Here is a 19,696-nt window from a genome sequence, read left to right as displayed (position 1 = left end):
GGTTAAGGTGCTGTCTATCTTTTTCTCTCTTGCGGTCCTCCATACAATGCATCCGCGGAGCCCGCTCATCCATCGGTCACTATGTTAAGACTCCCCCAATTGTGGAGCTGATTCGGGCAGAGTCTCAGTTTGCCGTGGACTAAGAAAGTCCCGGTTTGTCCAGCACAGGCCATTTATGTGCTGGGGGTGGTAGGCAAGGGCAGTCCATCAAGCCCGGGTAAAAAAAAATAATAAAATAAATAAATAAATAAAAAAAAAAAAAAAAAAAAAAAAAAAAAACAATTGCAGTACTCAATTCGACCGTACGATCGTCGCGTTCCCAAACGTTTACCGAAGGAACACGGAAAGTCCCACACTGTTAGTAGTCCATTGGACCGTACGATCGTCGCGTTCCCAAACGTTTACCGAAGGAACACGGAAAGTCCCACACTGTTAGTAGTCCATTGGACCGTACCGATCGTCGCGTTTCCAAACGTTTACCGAAAGAACACGGAAAGTCCCACACTGTTAGTAGTCCATTGGACCGTACGATCGTCGCGTTCCCAAACGTTTACGCAAAGAACACGGTAATACATATGGCATGGTTAGCAATGTGGAAAGCGAAGAAGCTAGAGCAAAAAGGCTCAGGTGAAGAAGAGGGTGTGATAGACTTGAAGAGAGAGGAAGACCGCGGACGCAAGGTTTGTGTTCAGTAGTATGCCAGCTGATCGCCCAATGTGACACTGGAACAGAAAAGAAAACTAAATGATAAATTAAGATGTTGCCTGTGCTTTAAATAAAATTAGAGCAGCAGTATTTTAACAGCTCTCTCCTTGGTGCATCCCATGCTAAAATCCAATTATGCATGCAAAGGCTTCAGTAAATTACCACCTTTAAAAGTAAAGGGGTTGTTGATATGTTTCTGATCAACGATGTAAAGGTGCTTATAATATCTTTGCTGAGAGCTGTGCTATCACCTTATGCCATAGATAATATATACCTCAGGACGCCTTCTTATGCCAAGAGTAAATACTTTGCTCTTGCTTCTGCTTGCCATAGTACACTAAGCAAGATTACCAAATTTTGGTAATCAGCATGGTTTTATTGTTATCTGAAAAAGAAAATATTGCGGTTTGATACACACTTATCAATCATACTCAAAATTAGCTACAATTACTGTATAAAGTGTTTTAATCATGTAGCTCATTTGCTCTCCATCATTGCTACTACCACAGACTCATCAAATCTGAAGGACGAGGAAGCATGTAACTCCACGTACTCACAATGTGGACAGCACTGAAAAATTCAAACATACGAAACATTTCTTAACATAATATATTCCTTATCTAGGAAAAGTTCTGACATACCATAAAGAATGATGTAATTGTAGCATTGTAGCTCTACAAATAATTATTATGGAGCTTCGGACTCGATGAGCTCCTGATAATACACATAACTCATCGTCTCAGGCTCGCCCCATCATGCTTTTAGCATCTGTCTAGTTGTAGCATTGTAGCTCTACAAATAATTATTATGGAGCTTCGGACTCGATGAGCTCCTGATAATACACATAACTCATCGTCTCAGGCTCGCCCCATCATGCTTTTAGCATCTGTCTAGTATAATCTATATTATCTATATTATTATTATTATATTATAAGAGTGAAAAGCCGTCTGTCTGTCTGTCTGCATTCCATTTGATGTCACGCATTGTACTCTCGAACCGCTGCGCGTTTGGAAGCGTCTTTGGCGTCACGGAAGCGCTGATTATTGAGTTCAACAATGACGCTTTCGAAAAGTTCGTGCGAGCTATCGTTAGTCGTCTAGGGGCCGTTGAAGGCAGGTGTGTAGACTAAAATTCGCTTGAATTCTTTCTATAAACCGCATGCAAACCGCAAGTAAACACCTATCTCAGTCCATTTGTAAAAGTCTTTATAATACTAAAATATTGAAGTAACAATGTGGTGAAGTAGATAGGTTAATGGTTTAGGTGCCTGCCTTACGTGCGCGAGGTTGTGGGTTCGAGTCCAGCTGGTGTTAACTTTTTTCGTTTTGGGCACCTTTTCAGTACACCTTTTCAGTACACCTTTTTTCGCACTGTACTGCATGTGTTTTTGCCAACTGTACACACGTGATATTTCTAATTCAAATTCATTTGATGTGCTGTGTAAGCATGCCCGAGCATGCCGCCTAAGCGAAAACGATCGTCTACTTTTTGTGCGTTTCAAGCAAAGAGACGCAAGCAGAACCAAAGATTGGATCCAGAGAAGAGACGGGAAGAAGCAGAACGACAAATACTGCGCCGCCAGGAGGCTTCAACTGGAGCTACCACCTCATCCAGTGCTAGGTGCGAACTGGACTCACAACAGAGACGACGACAACGTGACGCAGAAGCCCATCGTGTGGCCCGCCAGGACGAAGAAAGAAGATCACAGGAACGAATCCACGATGCAGCTGCCCGTCGACTTGCGCGTGCGGACCTGGCCACTAGAGAAGAAGAACAGCAGCGTGATACAGCTGCCCGTCGACTTGCGCGTGAAGACCCAGTAACAAGGAGGGAGGAGCAACAACAAGATACAGCTTCCCATCAACAAGCTCGAGCTGATCCACTCTACAGAGCTCTGGAGCAGCAGGCTAACACAGCACGCAGACAACAGGTACGTGCAAGCACACACCCAAGCTTTAGGGGGCTTAACTATCAGCCACACAACTTCTTCAACACTACAGATGTAGGCACACTTAGTGTAGAATGCACACACTGCGGCGCATTAAAATTTCCCCAGGAGACTGAATCCCTTTGTTGCTTGAAGGGTAATGTCCAGTTAGAGGCATTTCCACAACCCCAGTCATTCTTGAGACACCTGTATGAAGGTACAAACACAGCAGGTAAACATTTTCTAGCTAGCATACGTAAGTATAATAGTGCATTTCAAATGACAAGCTTTGGCTGTAACGAGATAACTATGGCTGGCTTCAATCCTTCTTTTAGAGTACAGGGTCAAGTCTATCATCGTATAGGTAGTTTAGTTCCATCAACAGGTGAGTCTCCTAAATTTTCCCAAATTTATTTTATCGACAACCAGCAAACTGAAGTAGCTACAAGATGTGGGATAGTTGATGGGTTAAGGCTTGGCATAGTTAGGGGTATTACTGAGCTTTTGCATGACGATAATCACTATGTTCAACTTATTAAGGTAGCTAAAGAAATATTTGAGCAGCATGATGAGCCAGCAAATATTAGGGTAGTGATTAATGAGAACAAACGGCCTGTAGGAGAGCATGCTAGGAGGTACAATAGCCCGATGTGTGACGAGGTAGGAGTGCTAATGCCTAATGATAATGTAAATAATAGGGACATAGTTTTGCACTATAGGGATGGGTCTTTGCAGCGCATTTCTGAACTTCATAGGGGGTATGATCCTTTACAGTATCCTTTACTCTTTTCTTATGGCACCGATGGATGGCACATCAACCTGAAATTGGCTAATGGTAGGAAATTGACAGCCATGGTGTATTACCGCTACCACATCATGGTCAGGCAGCAAGTGCCTGTATTGCTTAAGGCTAAAAGGCTTTTCCAGCAATTCCTGGTTGACGCCTACTGTAAGATTGAAACTGAGCGCTTACAGTTTCTCAGGCGTGAGCAAAAGGCGCTACGTGCTGATTGCTACCAGGATTTGCGGGATGCAATGGTAGATGGGGATGGTGACCCCAGGAATGTTGGTCGTAGGGTGATCCTACCGTCGTCATTTACTGGTGGATCACGCTACATGCATGAGCGTCAACAGGATGCAATGACCTACATTAGGAAGTATGGCCACCCCGACCTCTTTATCACCATGACCACCAATCCTAATTGGCCAGAGATTAGGAACAATCTACTACCAGGTCAAGAGCCTCTGGACCGTCCAGACTTAGTGGCCCGTGTGTTTAGGCTTAAGGTGAAGAAATTGTTAGAGATGCTCACAAAGGAGATCATTTTTGGGAAACCACGGGCTTGGCTCTACTCAACAGAATGGCAAAAGCGCGGTTTGCCACATTGCCATTTGCTGCAATGGCTTATTCCAGAGCACAAGATCACTCCAGATAAGATTGATGATGTCATCTGTGCTGAGATCCCTGATCCAATGGTTGATCCTGAGCTGCATCAGATCGTGATTTCCAACATGGTACATGGGCCCTGTGGGAGCATCAACCCTGACTCACCCTGCATGGAAGATGGCCGCTGCAGTAAGAGCTACCCAAAGCAGTTCAAGGCTGATACCCAACTACGTGCAGACAGTTACCCACTGTACAGGAGGAGGAACCCTGAGGATGGTGGACAAGTGGCTACCATTAATATGAGGGTGATTGGGTCTCGCGTTACTCAAGAGATTGACAACAGGTGGATTGTGCCTTACAACAAACTTCTGCTTCGTTCTTTAAACTGTCACTGTAATGTCGAGCTTTGCGTGTCCATCAAATCCATCAAGTATGTACTGAAATACGTACACAAGGGTTGTGATCAGGCAACCTTTGCTCTGAGGTCTGATCAGGTGGATGAGATCTCAGACTTCCAGAACGCACGCTACATCAGCAGCAGCGAGGCTGCCTGGAGAATACTGGAGTTCCCCATACATGAAAGGTTCCCTCCTGTTGAACAGCTTGCTGTTCACTTGGAGAATGGCCAACGAGTGTATTTCACTGAGGAGACTGCAAGAGAACAGGCTTCTGGTGACCCTCCGAAGACTACGTTGACAGAGTTCTTTGTCCTCTGTCAATCTGATGATTTCGCCAGGACTCTGTTGTATGAAGAAGTGCCTCAGTACTACACGTGGAGCAGGAAGACTTGGAGCAGGAAGACTTGGAACAGGAGAAAACAGGGAAAGGATGTCGCTGACCATCCTGGAGTTAAGGAGGCTCAGGTTATAGGCAGAGTCTACACCATCAGTCCACGTCAGGGAGAATGCTTCTACCTTCAATTGCTGCTTCATCATGTTAGGGGACCCCAGTCTTTTGCTGACTTGAGAACTGTTGAAGGTGACCTCTGTAGTTCCTTTAGGGATGCATGTTTGAGGTTAGGTCTTCTTGAGGATGATAATCAGTACCACTTGGCTATGGAAGAGGCATCAGTCAGCAACTCACCTGCAAGTCTTCGCACCATGTTTGCAGTGATCCTTAATTGGTGTGAACCATCCAACCCTCTGGAGATTTACGAGAACCACAAGGAAGCAATGGCAGAGGACTTCTTGCACCAGCAACGTACTCAACATAGGGATAATGACTTGGAGTTCAATGATGACATCTTCAATGTGGCTCTCAATGACTTGCAGGAAAAAGTTATTTCCATGGGAGGTAGGGAACTGTCTGAGTATGGGCTACCCCAGCCTCAGGCAGTGGATAGCGATAGGTTTGCACGTGTGTACCGTAGGGAGATTGACTATAATCCTGAAGAGCAACAGGCATACATAAATCGTAATGTTCCATTGCTTACTGCTGACCAGCAAGATGTCTATGACACCTTTTGCTCCATGATAGATAGAGACGAGGGAGGCATGTTATTCTTGGATGCCCCTGGTGGAACTGGCAAAACTTTCTTGATCAATCTTATTCTAGCTAAACTTAGGTCTGTAGGTGACATAGCATTAGCTACTGCTTCTAGCGGAATAGCTGCTACTCTCTTGACTGGAGGACGTACCTTGCATAGCACCTTTAAGATCCCTTTGGACTTGCATGCATCGGACATCCCCATGTGCAACATCAAGAAAGGAACTGCACTATGTAGGGTGATCATAGAGGCTAAAGCCATAGTAGTCGACGAAGCCCCCATAACCAACAGAGGTGCTTTTGAAGCTTTGGACCGTACCCTGAGGGATCTGACAGGGAATGATAATCCAATGGGAGGCAAGTGCATGCTACTGTGTGGTGACTTCAGGCAGATTCTACCTGTCATTCAAGGTGGCACTAGAGGTAACATTGTTGATGCTTGCCTCAAGCGATCTCATCTGTGGGACAGTGTGGTGGTTAAACAACTACACACTAACATGAGAGTGCACCTGTGTGGGGATGTGGCAGCTGGACAATTCGCTGAAGAACTATTGGCCATTGGAGATGGGAAGTTTCCTATTGACACTCTACCTGATGTTGTCCAGCTACCTGACACCATGGGAACCTTTGTGGATAGCAAGGAGGAACTGGTTTCCAGGGTGTATCCAGATTTGCTCTCTAACTTTAGCGACTTGGCTTGGCTTTCTGAACACTGCATTCTTGCTCCTCTTAACAAGACCACTCATTCCATCAACATGACTCTGGTGGAGCAGTTACCTGGTGACTGCTGTGACTACAGGTCCTTGGACACCATACCTGATGAATCTCAGGCTGTTCACTTTCCAACAGAATTCTTGAACTCTTTAGAGGTATCTGGACTACCTCAGCATCTTCTCTTACTTAAAGTAGGCGCTCCTATTATTATTCTACGCTCTCTAGATCCTCCAAGGGTTACTAATGGCACTAGGTGTGTAGTTACTAAACTGTCGGCTAACACAGTAGAGGCCAAGATTTCTCACGGTAGATATGCAGGACACGATATTATAATACCACTCATTCCGAGTAACTCGGTTTTGCCTTTTGAATTTAGACGGCTTCAATTTCCAATTGCACTTTGCTTTGCCATGACCATTAACAAAAGCCAGGGCCAAACTTTTAAGGCTGTAGGATTAGATTTGACGGACGAAAGCTTCACACACGGCATGCTTTATGTGGCACTATCTAGGGTAGGTTCAGCAGATAGATTGACACTTTTAGTTAGAGGGGATTGCAAAACACGTAATGTAGTCTATAGTGAGGTTTTTAGATAGGCAAACACATGCACTTTATTTAGGTTTGTCTGCTGCTACTGCTGCTTTGTGATATTGTGGATCAGCACCTGTGGATGGTGGTAAGGAAGGTATTATGGTAAAAAAATGTATCAGATGGTTGCTTTGTATATTTATGTATGTGTGAAACTATTTATCTTTTCTATTCTTTTGTCTTTATGCATATCCTGGATGGTTTGCTCGGAGGAGGGATGACTGCAGCTACACAGTGAAATGACACGGTCCCGTGGCAGACTGTTCTTCACAACGTGCAGCACGTTGTGAAAATGGGAGCTATTTATAGACTTTGCAGCAATGATTTGAACTCTTTCTACACATGCATACAAAGCAGAGTGGAGCATTTTTCGGTTTTTCCTGTGCAGCAAAACAAAAGAAAAGGCTGGCAGGTTTTTTCCATGAGCTGTCTTGGGCTGGATGACTCAAAATTTTTTGTTTTCATTTATTATTATTTCTTGCTAGCCCCCACTCTGTGCCCATGCTGTTATATTTTATAAAGCCGTTATATTTTGTCATAACAGAATCGTTGTAGTGCAGATTACAGTAATTCATGGTATGTTTGGTTGATGGTAGAATTTGAGCAACTTAAGTCACAAAATATTCCAATAAGAGTGCACTTCTCCACAATTATTGCATTCATGCAATCCTTACACCACATTGTTTCCTTAGTCTTTTATAAAGTATCTATAATAGTATATTACCAACTGTAATTTCATTTAATTTCCATGTCATTGTACATACTGCCCTGCACAATAGGGCAGGTACTACAGCTAGTATATATATATTTGCAGGAAGAGGTGTACAAAGATTTTAGTAAGTCTTATTATATTATGGGAAGGTTCTGGCTAAATAAAACACTACACTTAATATAAATCACTTTATTGCCATAGTTCCTGTGAATAGCTGTGTGTATTTTGCTCACTGAAATCATTATTCAATATTGAATATGTACTTCTTTGCAAGCAGCACTATATAACATTTCAACTGAATGTAGCTATTGTTCAATGATTGTGAACAAAAGTCTGGAACAATTGAGTTAATATAGTGACGCAGAGTATTTATATTAATGAATGTATTATACACTTATAACGAGAAAAGATTGTTGAAACACTTAACAAACCGGCAATGGCAGAAAAAGAACACCAACTTAATCCTCCAGCAGTGGCCTATCCGCCCCACAGCTACAGCCCACAAGTATGTTACCAATAGCAACATTATACTGATCATAACCAAATCATATGTATCTAGCCCCAGGTATCTGCCAATGTGCAGCAACCTGCGTATGGAAGCCCCATGTCAGGTGAGTATATATAGCTAGTGCTGAATATGAATACAGCATTATAATGTAATATTTGGCTGCTTGGAGCTGACTGACAATGGTTTGTACGTACAGTACTACTAATAGGCAACTAATAATCTGATAATCTGTTTTGTCGTACATTTTCATGTTTATGAGCACAAGATAGCCACAAGTCCTACTAGCTATTTAAGACTGCTTGGATACACGTGCAATTGTTAAGGCATATATAATTATACAATTGCTGATAAGGCCCCTATTCGGTGATTATTAGTTTCTCATCCAGCCTTTCTAATTATTATGATGCGGGCGGGAGGGTATTACCATTATGCCATTATTTTATAATATTAACACACTGATGTACAGACCTTGTCCAAATTGTCTTTCTTTCTTTCTACAAACATTTCCTTCACCAGCTGATTCAACTTTTCGTGATCAGTCGCCAACTGTTTTTCGACAGTCAACTGAAAGCCTACTTTGATGAAGTTGATAGAGCACGATTGCAACTGGCACTGCAGCAATTTGTTAAGGAAAACAACAGTTCTCCTGGCGATATATAGCGCAGTGTAGCGTTCATCAACTTAAATAACGGTTTGGTATCACGTGTTCTTCTGAGCATGCACAGAGTAAATAATGGCTTACCATGCGGTAGCTTAAGAAGGATGCGGGCGGTGGATGAGAAACTAATAATCACAAAATAGGGGCCTAATACATATACATTACAACTAGATAGAAGTTTACAATGTAAGAAAATATGCATATTATATCAATCTTATGTACACATGTGTGTACACACGTAAACAGCTACAAATGACTAAAATTCGTTTGTGCTGAAATTTTGTACTGTATGGACTATGGAGGCTTATTGATTATAAGTGGTTAAGTGCTAGCATGCATAGCAAGCAACAATAAATTGGCTATATAGCTATTGTTATCCCTTGCAGTCATTTTATGCTACTCCACATAATATTACCTATATCTCCTAAACAATCATTAGGCCAATGAAACTTGATTAGCAGTTTCGCGTCATCGCTCGCATGCTTTTGATACACCCGCATGGAATTTCATTATTGGTATTTCAGATCGAAATACTCTAATAGAACAGTCACTTTTACTCTAATAGAGCAATCAGCTATACTCTAATGGAAAAATCACTTGTTATAGATTAGTAACGTACTTTAGCTATTTAATGCAAGAGTAATCTCACTGTTTTTTGGCAGAAATCTTCATGTTTGGATGTGTGTTGTGCTTTTGGAAAAATAATGAATAATGAATAATAACCGCCCGCCCGCATCAAATTTTCAAAAATCTGAGCGAGAAACTGGTAATTAAGTTTCATTGGCCTTAGTTCTCTACATTACCTCGAGGTGCTACATTTCAGTGATAAATTGAGAACAATAGTGTAGATTAATCATAATTAGGAGTGCAATGTAAAGCTATTTTCATTAATTTTTACCAAAAACTATGTAGCTAAAAACTATTGGAGCGGAATAGCTACAGCATTCAGCTACAAGCAGGAAAATCAGAAAAGGATGTTCATTAAATTGATGATTTTATGATGGGAAGATTATTCATTGCTACATGAAAGAATAAGAATATGAATACCACATTAATTATAGTTGTCTTGTTTAAACATGGCATTAAATTTACATTTCACATAGCTAAAAATGTACAGTATCAAAAATAGATTCTGGGAGATCAAGGAATAATAGTGTAGTATGATATATGTACTTTTATCACATGATGAAAAGTCAGCTAAATTACATGTGTCTATGTTGCATGGACTGAATCAAGAGATGTATACATAGCATAAGAATTGTACTATTATTACACTACAATGATTATCACATGAATATCACTGTTGTATCTCACAATACGCATATGATAGCTAATGTCATCTGTACATTGAGTTTAATGAATATTATAATGAATGAATAGTTAAATAATGCTATAAGTGTGTGGCTTCATTTGATGTAGCTATCTAGCTAATAGTGACCATTGTCAGTTCATCCAATAGGTAAAGGACATTTCCATAGCTATATATACAATTCATTACAACTTGATAAATTATAACTGAAAATTGATTTCTCATTAAGTTAAACAATGCATGGGTATGATGACTACATTATTGTATGAAACATTGAAATTGTTATGGATATTATGTGGACTAATTGTTTAAGAACCCTTCTGCAGATGTCTGAATAACAAAATTTACAAATCACATCAACAAATGTGCTAATCTGTGCAACAGCTCTATGTAGAAGCCTATATATTTCTGAATCAGCTAAGGAAGCAGAGACATCATAAAGCTAGTGTTATTTTGCACCATAGCTATACTTTAGCTATCATACCTCCTGCAAAAGGAGCAACCTTTTTGTACATACTTTTACCAGGTCATGCATATATTCTTAAAGTTTATATGTGACTGGATTTGACAAAACAAGGCTTCGACGCACAAAGCTTTGTTAGGAGATATGGCGATTTTAAGGAATCATTGTGTAATAACTTCCCAGTGCCTACAGCTGTGCAAACAAAATTTGCACCAATTGTTCATCTGTTCACTAGCTATCACTGAGTGGGTGTATACAGTTCTGATACCCAAAATTTGCCCTGTTTTGAGCAGCTTTTTTCGAGCAGGTTATAATATCACAGATGGTAGTAATAAGGGTGGGAGGGTGGGGGTGGACGGTGGTAGCAATAAGGGTGGGAGGGTGGGGGTGGACGGTGGTAGCAATAAGGGTGGGAGGGTGGGGGTGGACGGTGGTAGCAATAAGGGTGGGAGGGTGGGGGTGGACGGTGGTAGCAATAAGGGTGGGAGGGTGGGGGTGGACGGTGGTAGCAATAAGGGTGGGAGGGTGGGGGTGGACGGTGGTAGTAATAAGGGTGGGAGGGTGGGGGTGGACGGTGGTCTTAATATACGGGTATAAAATGGAGTAAGAAGACGATTTGAATCCATAGGCCAAGTTTGGGCTCTCCATGGCCCTCAAATTACTCCAAATTGACTGAGAACACTATTGGCGAGCTCTCTGTGAAGTCCCAGCTCACTACACACCATTATCACAAAGCCATGGCCATTTAATGGTGCCAATCTCACACTCGTGGCTTTGACAGGGTCGGAAGAAAGCTGCTACAGAAACCAGACTTGCCAGTGCTGAAGGAAGTACAGTGTGAAATATGATAGTGTATTAGACCAGCAATCCATTTCTGGTAAAATCGTAAGTTTGATTTTGTGTGTGTGGAAGCCTTGTTATATGAAATCCGGTCACATATAGCAATTTACTATGTGTTGAATGCATGTACAGATATATACGCTCAAAATTTACTTGTATTATCCTTACTCTCTGTCCTCCTATGTATAGGTCCACCTTATCCCCAACAATAGTGCACAGCCAATGTGGTGAGTTTATTACTTTTATTAGCTGTTGGTGATTAAAATTATATGTATGTATTGCTAGTTTGTTTTATACTGCTGTAGGCTACAGCAGTATAAAAGAAGGGGTGAAACAAAATCTATGTTGTAAAGTTAATTTTCCATAGTGGAGGAAACAAAAGAAGACTGAGTGGTGCATTTTAGGCTTGATACTGTACCAGTGATTAAATTGTGCATTTCCTAACAGACCTTTGAGAATTGTATTCACAGACTTGTGCTAATATGATTGAGCTTCATCGCAAACATTAATTATAAATACTGAAACTTTTTTAAATTGCTGCATCCATTGAGCGAGACAACTAAACTGACATTGGGATTAGAGAGTAGCACTGCCATGATGGTGCAATATCTTTGCCAATCCAACACACTAATGAGTGTTGAATTCTAGCAGTTTCTAGACTGTATGCATTACTATTAGTTGTTTATCTTAGAAAATTATAGTTTGTTGACTATTTTGTTTTTTGGCACCTGAAATTGCCCATACTATGCATTTAATTGATAAAATTGTGGCAGTATAGTTAGCTACATTATAATGTAACACCTTCTGGCTGTATATGTCTGATTCTAAATCAATGCTGGTTTGTTTCATCTGCAGGTGATGGCTGCACCTACCAGGCCAAATAACTACTTGGATTTGTCAGTGAGCACTATTTTTTTCTTCTGCCTCCCATTGGGAATTGCAGCATTAATATATTCTGTTATGGTAGGTGTGCATTCATTGAGTATACAGGGAATAGTTAGTTACTTTAACAAACCACTTGTAGTCTCACAACAACACCATAGTATCATATTTGTACAATCATTTGCATAATATACCTTATCCATTTTTACAGTGTCCAATTTGCAAAACTCATAATGACAGAGACTTGCTGTACTGATATTGCTGTGCCTTAGAAGTGCTTATAAATTTATAAAAGCAGTGGCGGATCTAGTTGGGTTTATGGGGTTTCGACAGAAACCCCCTTTTAAATTTAGCTCAGTTGCAGTCTAAATGCATAAACATTGTTGTACTGACAATTTGTCATATCAAACAACTATATACCACTGTATTGCATGCAGATGCACTTAACTGATACCATGTATAACTATTATACCCTCAGCAACACTTCACTTTTCATCTCCCATTGCATTAAAAACAATCAAGATTCGAGATACTCTAATAGAGCAGTCAAGCAACTATTCTAATAGAGCGATCAAAGCTACAGCTTATAGTCAACATCTTTGCCCTATAGTTAGCTATAGTATTTACAGTTTAAAGCATTGGATTTTTATAATTGCTGACTAAAAGTAGCCTAAAATCTGATCTCAGAGCTTCTAAAACCTCAGAATTTTCTTGAAAAATATCATCAGATGCCTTATTCAGCTATACTAACTTTCAAAAAACCCCTTTTAAAAATCCTAGATCCACCGCTGGAAGTATACATACATAGCTAGGAAAATATACATGACACACATGCTGCAGTATTTGTGCATTCTTCATAAGTTTTAATTAGCTATTAAATGAATGTTTGTAATTCATACGTAGGTTGATTCGAAGTACGATGCTGGTAAATATGAAGAGGCTGCAAGAGCCTCTAGGATTGCCCGTATTCTAAACATCGTTGGCATGATAATTGGAGGTGTCATGTACATTATTAGTCTAATACTTATAGTTATCATAATAATAATAGCAGCTCAAAGTTGACAGGGCAATAACTGCTCTAGACAACTGTAGATGTACTGTAGACAACTGTAATATCACTGTTTCCTATTTACATTTTAAACAAACATGTTTGTGTAAACAATTCTACATTGTAAGTACTTCAGTATTACATACATAACATCTAGTAAGGATGAAGTAAGCACTGCAATTTAATTTATGCCCTAACTTATATGACTTGTTATAAGTATATAATACAAAAGTGCCAGGAAGTAAGCTACTATATGAATTGTACTGTATAGTGTGGGGAACATTATAGCTACTTTGTCATTAACAAGAGCACTCTTGTACGTACATAGCTTTCTGTATGCTAAATTATGATTGAATTGCATACTCAAATGTTTCAATGAGTCTAACAGATGCATTTACCTCTCTGATGTGTGTGTGCGTGTGTTTATTAGCAAAACGTCCACATTCCCTGTCACTATTGCTTTAGCAGGAGTTTGAGAGATATATTTCTGTTCTAGCTTGACAGTGAGAGAATTTAAGATGATAATTACTTTTGATTTCCACTGTTTACCATTGGCTTATAAGTAACAACATGCTTGGAAAATCTACATTGAGAAAAAGTACTAATTGATAATGGAAAAACACTGAGTAGTGCCTATCAAGACTGATATTAGTAGGAAACATGCCGATATAGTACTACTGTATTTTAGTAGCTGACAAACTCAGACCATTGCTGACCATCCTCTTGCTGTAAATTCCTTGCATAACATCACCACATCTTCTGTGCAACTGAAATAGCAACAGCTTGCCATCAATAGTAGTTGAACACTTAATATACAGGTAACTATGTACAGTATGTCTAATGCATTTAGTTAACTACATTGTGTAATATGCAAGCTGAACAATCAGCCAGCTATTATTATTTGGAGATTGTTATAATGTTACAGTACAAGGTTAGGAAGCTCTTGACAATTTTTATAAAATGCTGAACTTGTGATTGTGTTATTACATATCATTATAATTGTAATTGTATAAAATTTTCTCATAATCTTTTCTAACTCATAAAACACTAATTTCGATAAGAAGGGGCAGTGGAGTAGTTCAAAGAGTGAATATTGCAATTTTGACAATGAATTTTACACAGAGGAGTCAACAGATAATATGGATGCTAGAAATTTTTCATATTAATTTTTAAAAGCTCTGAGAGAGCATTTTTAGATGATTCAATTATGTTATCAAGTGGCTACTTACAGTATTAGAGTTGTTGACTGCTCTAATAGAGTAAACAATGTCAAATGAAAGTTGGAGGGGGGAAGGGGGCTCTGTTTTCACCACCTATGTAGCATGATCAACAGTTGCACACAGTCACTACATACAAAATGCACTACACATACAGCTGTAACTGCTGGAACACATTTATTGCATCGTGAATGTATGCATTAGGAGCTATCCAACTGTACATGTGTTCCTTTTCTACAGCCTGTTTAAAATTGTTACAGAAAATATGTTTGAAAAGGTGGAGATGACTTAACCTGGGCAGCCTCAAACCTGCAGCCATCAGATTAATGCTCAGATTAATGCTCAAATGCTTACAGGAGTCTGCCAGGTGGTCAGGATGTCTTCTTGTTAATTTCAAGTATTTTTTGAACCTTAGAGAGTGACTTTATTATCTCACCGTACCCCAAGTGGAACCAAGTGGACATTATTTTATTTGTTAAGACTATTACTTGAAGGTAACTGTCTACATAGCTCCTAAGCATTTGGCTTAATAACTATAGTTAAAAATCATGTATAACTATAGTTAAAAATTTCAGAAATGTATACTTCTATAGGTTGTTATTACAAGAGTTCATAATATATTTTTCCTTAGAATGAAATGATTTTTATTATAATCAGTGAATATAGTAAATACTAGCTATGTACACCTGCAGATGGAAAGTTCCCAAACAGTATATATACATGTACCAAAAATAGATTTTCATGCAATAGCAGGAAACGGTTATTTGTCAGGTTCAGGAAATATCCTTATTGTGTATGGATTCATAGTTGCATATAGAGAATGCTTAGCTGCATGCTATTATAGGTCTGCAGTTTCCTTTTCCTCTTATAATTACATCTTCAGTGGAAATGCATGTGCATGCTGTGTTGGTATCATTGTTGTTGTTAGCATTGTTTACCCAATCAAGTAGACATTACATCTCCTGTATCTTCACATAGACAGCTCAATGGGAGCTGTAGTCAAGCAATTGAGGTAATTATAGTTCTTCATACAGTCCATCATTGTGGTTATTGTGTAATAATAGTTTTACTTTCATTATATAAGTAGTTTAATATTTAGTGTGCTATTCATAGTACAGCCACAATAGCTATTGAGGAAACGGACTCTTTCTATTGAAAACATTGAAGCATGATGTGCATGACTGTTTATGGTTTCTTATGCTTTGAATGTATGATATCAAAGATGATGTACTTATTAAAAGTTCATATAACTGTATCACCATATCTGCTCTCTCATCATGGCTGCCTAATGCTACATCAAACAACAGATACCTTATATACATACATGCAACTTCAATTGCAGTTTTAATAATTTAATTTCATCTGTATAGCTATAAAATTAGTTTGTTTGCTGAATTTCTCTCCACAATACCTGTACTACCCCAAGGAACAAACACAGAGAACCTGCATACTTTTATATATGTTAAAACCTTATATAGAAGGTATTCTCTTTTAAATATCTCTAGTTTCTTTACTATTCTTTTATTTGAGTCGATGATTTTCAACTGCATGTTATGAGGCCATTGACATGCATTGTTCTAGAAAATATGAACTAGACTACTACTCATGGGAAGGTGTGATGGAAAAAAACATTGTCTCGAGTCTATTTAAATCTATTTATTCCAACAGATCATTGCAACACCTCCTGTTCAATTAAATTGTCTCTTCTTTCTAGAAACTGTAGCCCCAACACTTTTGAAGATACTCATAGCCTATCTACAAACACACACCTTCAGTCTACAGGTGTAAACATGTAACTGACATGAGTTCATGCGTAATCTAACATATAAATATCTTTTACCAATGTTGATTCAGATTTGTACAAGCCAGAGGATGCTATGCATAGCTAGACAGTCACAATTTTGTCAGAGGTTTTCAAAATTCAATAAAACATTATATAGAATTCACCTAGCTTTTTTATAAAAATCATAAGAAAAGGGGTAGCACTAGGCAGACCATAGCTCCAATACTTTTGAAGATCAAGTAGAGCATTCAACTACTCTAATAGAACAGACAAGTACTCCTGAGTGTACATGTTTTAAAATTGGATTTTGTGAGATGGCTAAAGGCTGTGTGGAAGTTGTTTGACTAATATACATTATCCCTTAAATTCTAAACTTCCAAAGGAGATGCTAAAGAATAAACACAGTAAGAATGGACTATAGACTAGAAACTCCATACCATAAATGGTGAAATAAGTAAATTCTAGTCATTAACTTTTGAGGACAATAGCGACATGAATTGACAGTGCTGGCTAAGGCATGCATCATTTTGTAGCATTTTGGCTTCATCAAAATTATCTAGCTATATGCATCTTCTAGGGATTGTAAACCATTGAAATTTAACTTTTAAACTTTTAACCATAGTTATTGTAGTACCCTAGCTGTGTATAATTAGTATTATCACCGCTAACTATATAATGATGATCATTTTCTCTATATTCATAAATTTTAGTCAAAATTGCTACCAATTTTAATATCAGAAAAAGCTAAGTTATCAAAATTGTTCTGTGGGGCATGTCTACATAAAGCATGCTTCACATGCTAAGTATGCATACTAAGTATGGTTTGCTCACTGTAGCTACTAGCCTGTAAAATATCACTCTCTTTCCTGTGTCACTGTAAGTTTCAGCCCCAGTTTGCTAACATTCCACTGTGAAATCCTATAGAGGTCTCCTATAATTACTCAGGCAGAGGAAGTAGTTAGTGTGAGGGGGCCAGGGCTGCCGGAATCTCTGGCAGTAGGAGGTCCCCCCAGAAGTTGTGGCCATTTTAGCTTTCATGATGTCTCAAAGTTCATCAGATATAAAAACACCAACTTTTAGTCAAAAATATTTAAAACAGGCTATTTGCAGTCAATAAAACCTCTTTGGGCGAAGATTTTTTAGAGGCTGTTGACTACAGGGCTACTAAACATTCACCAAAACAGCCTGGAAACAGTAGTTTGATTTCTCCTGTAGGAAAAATTTTTTCAAGATTTTAAGTTACTTTTTTTCTTTATAAAGTGCTTAACTACTCTATTTCTGTAGTATTTGAGTGTTCTATTAGAGTATATCAACTCTTCACAGCTTTTGGTCCCTAGGGATGCGCCGATTTTGCCGGCAAAATTTCTGGAAAACTACGTTGGTAAAAGCAAAGAGCAAAATGCTGGAAAAATAGGTGAAAAATTGGAAAAATGGGCACCAAGGAATGGCAACTTGGCACATTTTGTATGATAAAGATCGAGATACTCTAATAGAACAGTCACGCATAGTATTAGGACAACATATGCTCATAGGAAATGGTGACTAAAGATCGAGATACTCTAATAGAGCAGTCACTACTTACGAAATATTCTAATAGAGCAGTCACACATACTTGTAAGCTAGAGATACTGCAATTAATTTTTACTGATGCTCAGCAAAATAGAAAAATTTAGAGCAAAATATTGAGCAAAATAGGTAAAAAATAAAAGAATTGCTGGAAAGAAAAATAGGTGGAAAAAAAAGCAAAATAGGCTCATCCCTAACTCCAAGAAGGAAAGTCTTGACCACTCTGATGGGGCCCTAGCCCCTTTCCACTGCCTATGCTAGCTATGCCTATACTTAAATTTAGACTATATACTATAGCTGTATAAGAATTAAAATGTAAGGGCAATCAACTACTTTGCAGCAAGAGTAAACCTCTATGTGTATTTGTATGTGTACCCGTGCATGTTTTAAGATGATAAATGATATAAATATATATATATATATATAAATATGTTTGTACATGTTTGAAGAAGTTGCAGCATGCAAACAAGTCACAACAAACCTATAACACATTTTAGCAAACTTTGTGTTCATTGCCACCTACAACTCAGCAATAAATCACAGTGAGAACACGGTTGTGCCAAATTGCATGTCCATTGGTGTGAGCCCAATCAACACTTAATACAGTGTTTGTAGTTGCTGCTGTAGAACGATAATCCACAGTGAATGTGTGCTCTCCACTAGCAAGAGATCCCTGCCATAAACCAAAGTTTCCAGTAAAGTTATTGTCACCATTAATGGATGCAGTATGAGGTTGAGGAACTGAGTCAATGCTGAGACGCATGATGGTACGAGCGCTACCACCCCAGCCACCATACTGGTACATAGCAATAACATGAGCTTGTTTTGGTAGTGTGAGAGAGTAAGTCAAATCAGTTGCAGCCCAATTGTCAGTATCAGTAAGACTCAAACCAGTTTTAGGATTGACTGTCACTACTTTACATGAAGGAGGCATCATCATGGCATATAAGTTTTTATTGTTTGTGTAATCATTGTTGCAGTCTGTGAAAGATATGCTGGCAGGTGTACGATAGTTTAGGCCAAAATAATGCAGTCCAGCACGAGCAACTCCAGCCCAGCTTCCATGAAGATCAAGAGAGACACTGTCACCTTTAATAATTGATGATGTTTGTTGATAAAAGTTGTCCACGTGTAAACCTGTAAGAACATGGGTGGGTGTACTTGTTTTTGTTGATAACTGGTAAGCCGAGAGAACAGCTCTCTCTGTTGGTAAGTGTAGAACAGCCTCCAGGTCTCTTATAGGGCCCCAGGCATTGTATGAGTTTGTAGAGACTGGAGTAGGGTAGCATTTGATGCCATCTGAAACAACACGAGAATCTTCTGCCCAAATCACCTGTAGAACTGCAGTTTGCCAGCTCCAACTACCCTGCACCAATATGGCTCTAGGTGACTTGTAAAGTATCTCAAATTCATATTCTCCAGCATTGAGTTCAACCATATAAAATCCTGTAGCAGTTTTGTACTTTTGATTTCCACTGTGTACCATTGATCCAGCATTGGCATCATTTATGAGTAACATGCTTTGAAAATCTACATTAGTAGAAAAAAGTGTTAACTGATAATGGACAAACACGGAGTAGCGCTTGTCAAGACTGATTTTAGTAGTAAGTATGCTGATAGGCCGAAATGTACTAGTAGCTGACAAGCTCAAACCGTTGCTGACTGTCTTCTTGCTGTAAATCCCTTGAGTAACATTCACCACATCTTCTGTACAACAGCAGTAGCAACAACTTGCCATCAATAGGCACACCACAAAAGTAGCTAAACACTTCATTTCCTCACAGTAAAAAGAGTGTCTTGAGTACGATGAAAGTGACCTACAAAACCGCTACTTTTATAGTTGGAGAAGCACTACAGATATTGAATACATATAGGAGACATCCTGTGAAATAACATATCACAT

At 39.0% G+C, this 19,696-nt stretch overlaps 1 long non-coding RNA gene across 1 annotated transcript; it reads left to right on the top strand.

Annotated features, from left to right (window-relative positions):
* The first annotated feature begins 433 nt into the window (after window positions 1-433).
* Window positions 434-9,823, top strand: LOC136242390 (uncharacterized). Its single transcript, XR_010694538.1, has 4 exons — window positions 434-680; window positions 6,839-8,024; window positions 8,079-8,130; window positions 9,598-9,823. It is a non-coding gene; the product is annotated as an uncharacterized lncRNA (long non-coding RNA).
* Window positions 9,824-19,696: the final 9,873 nt, after the last annotated feature.

The sequence above is a fragment of the Dysidea avara genome, chromosome 13 (genome assembly GCF_963678975.1).
Source record: "Dysidea avara chromosome 13, odDysAvar1.4, whole genome shotgun sequence".
NCBI classification, from domain to species: Eukaryota; Metazoa; Porifera; class Demospongiae; order Dictyoceratida; family Dysideidae; genus Dysidea; species Dysidea avara.
This window is presented reverse-complemented; position numbering and strand designations above follow the sequence as displayed.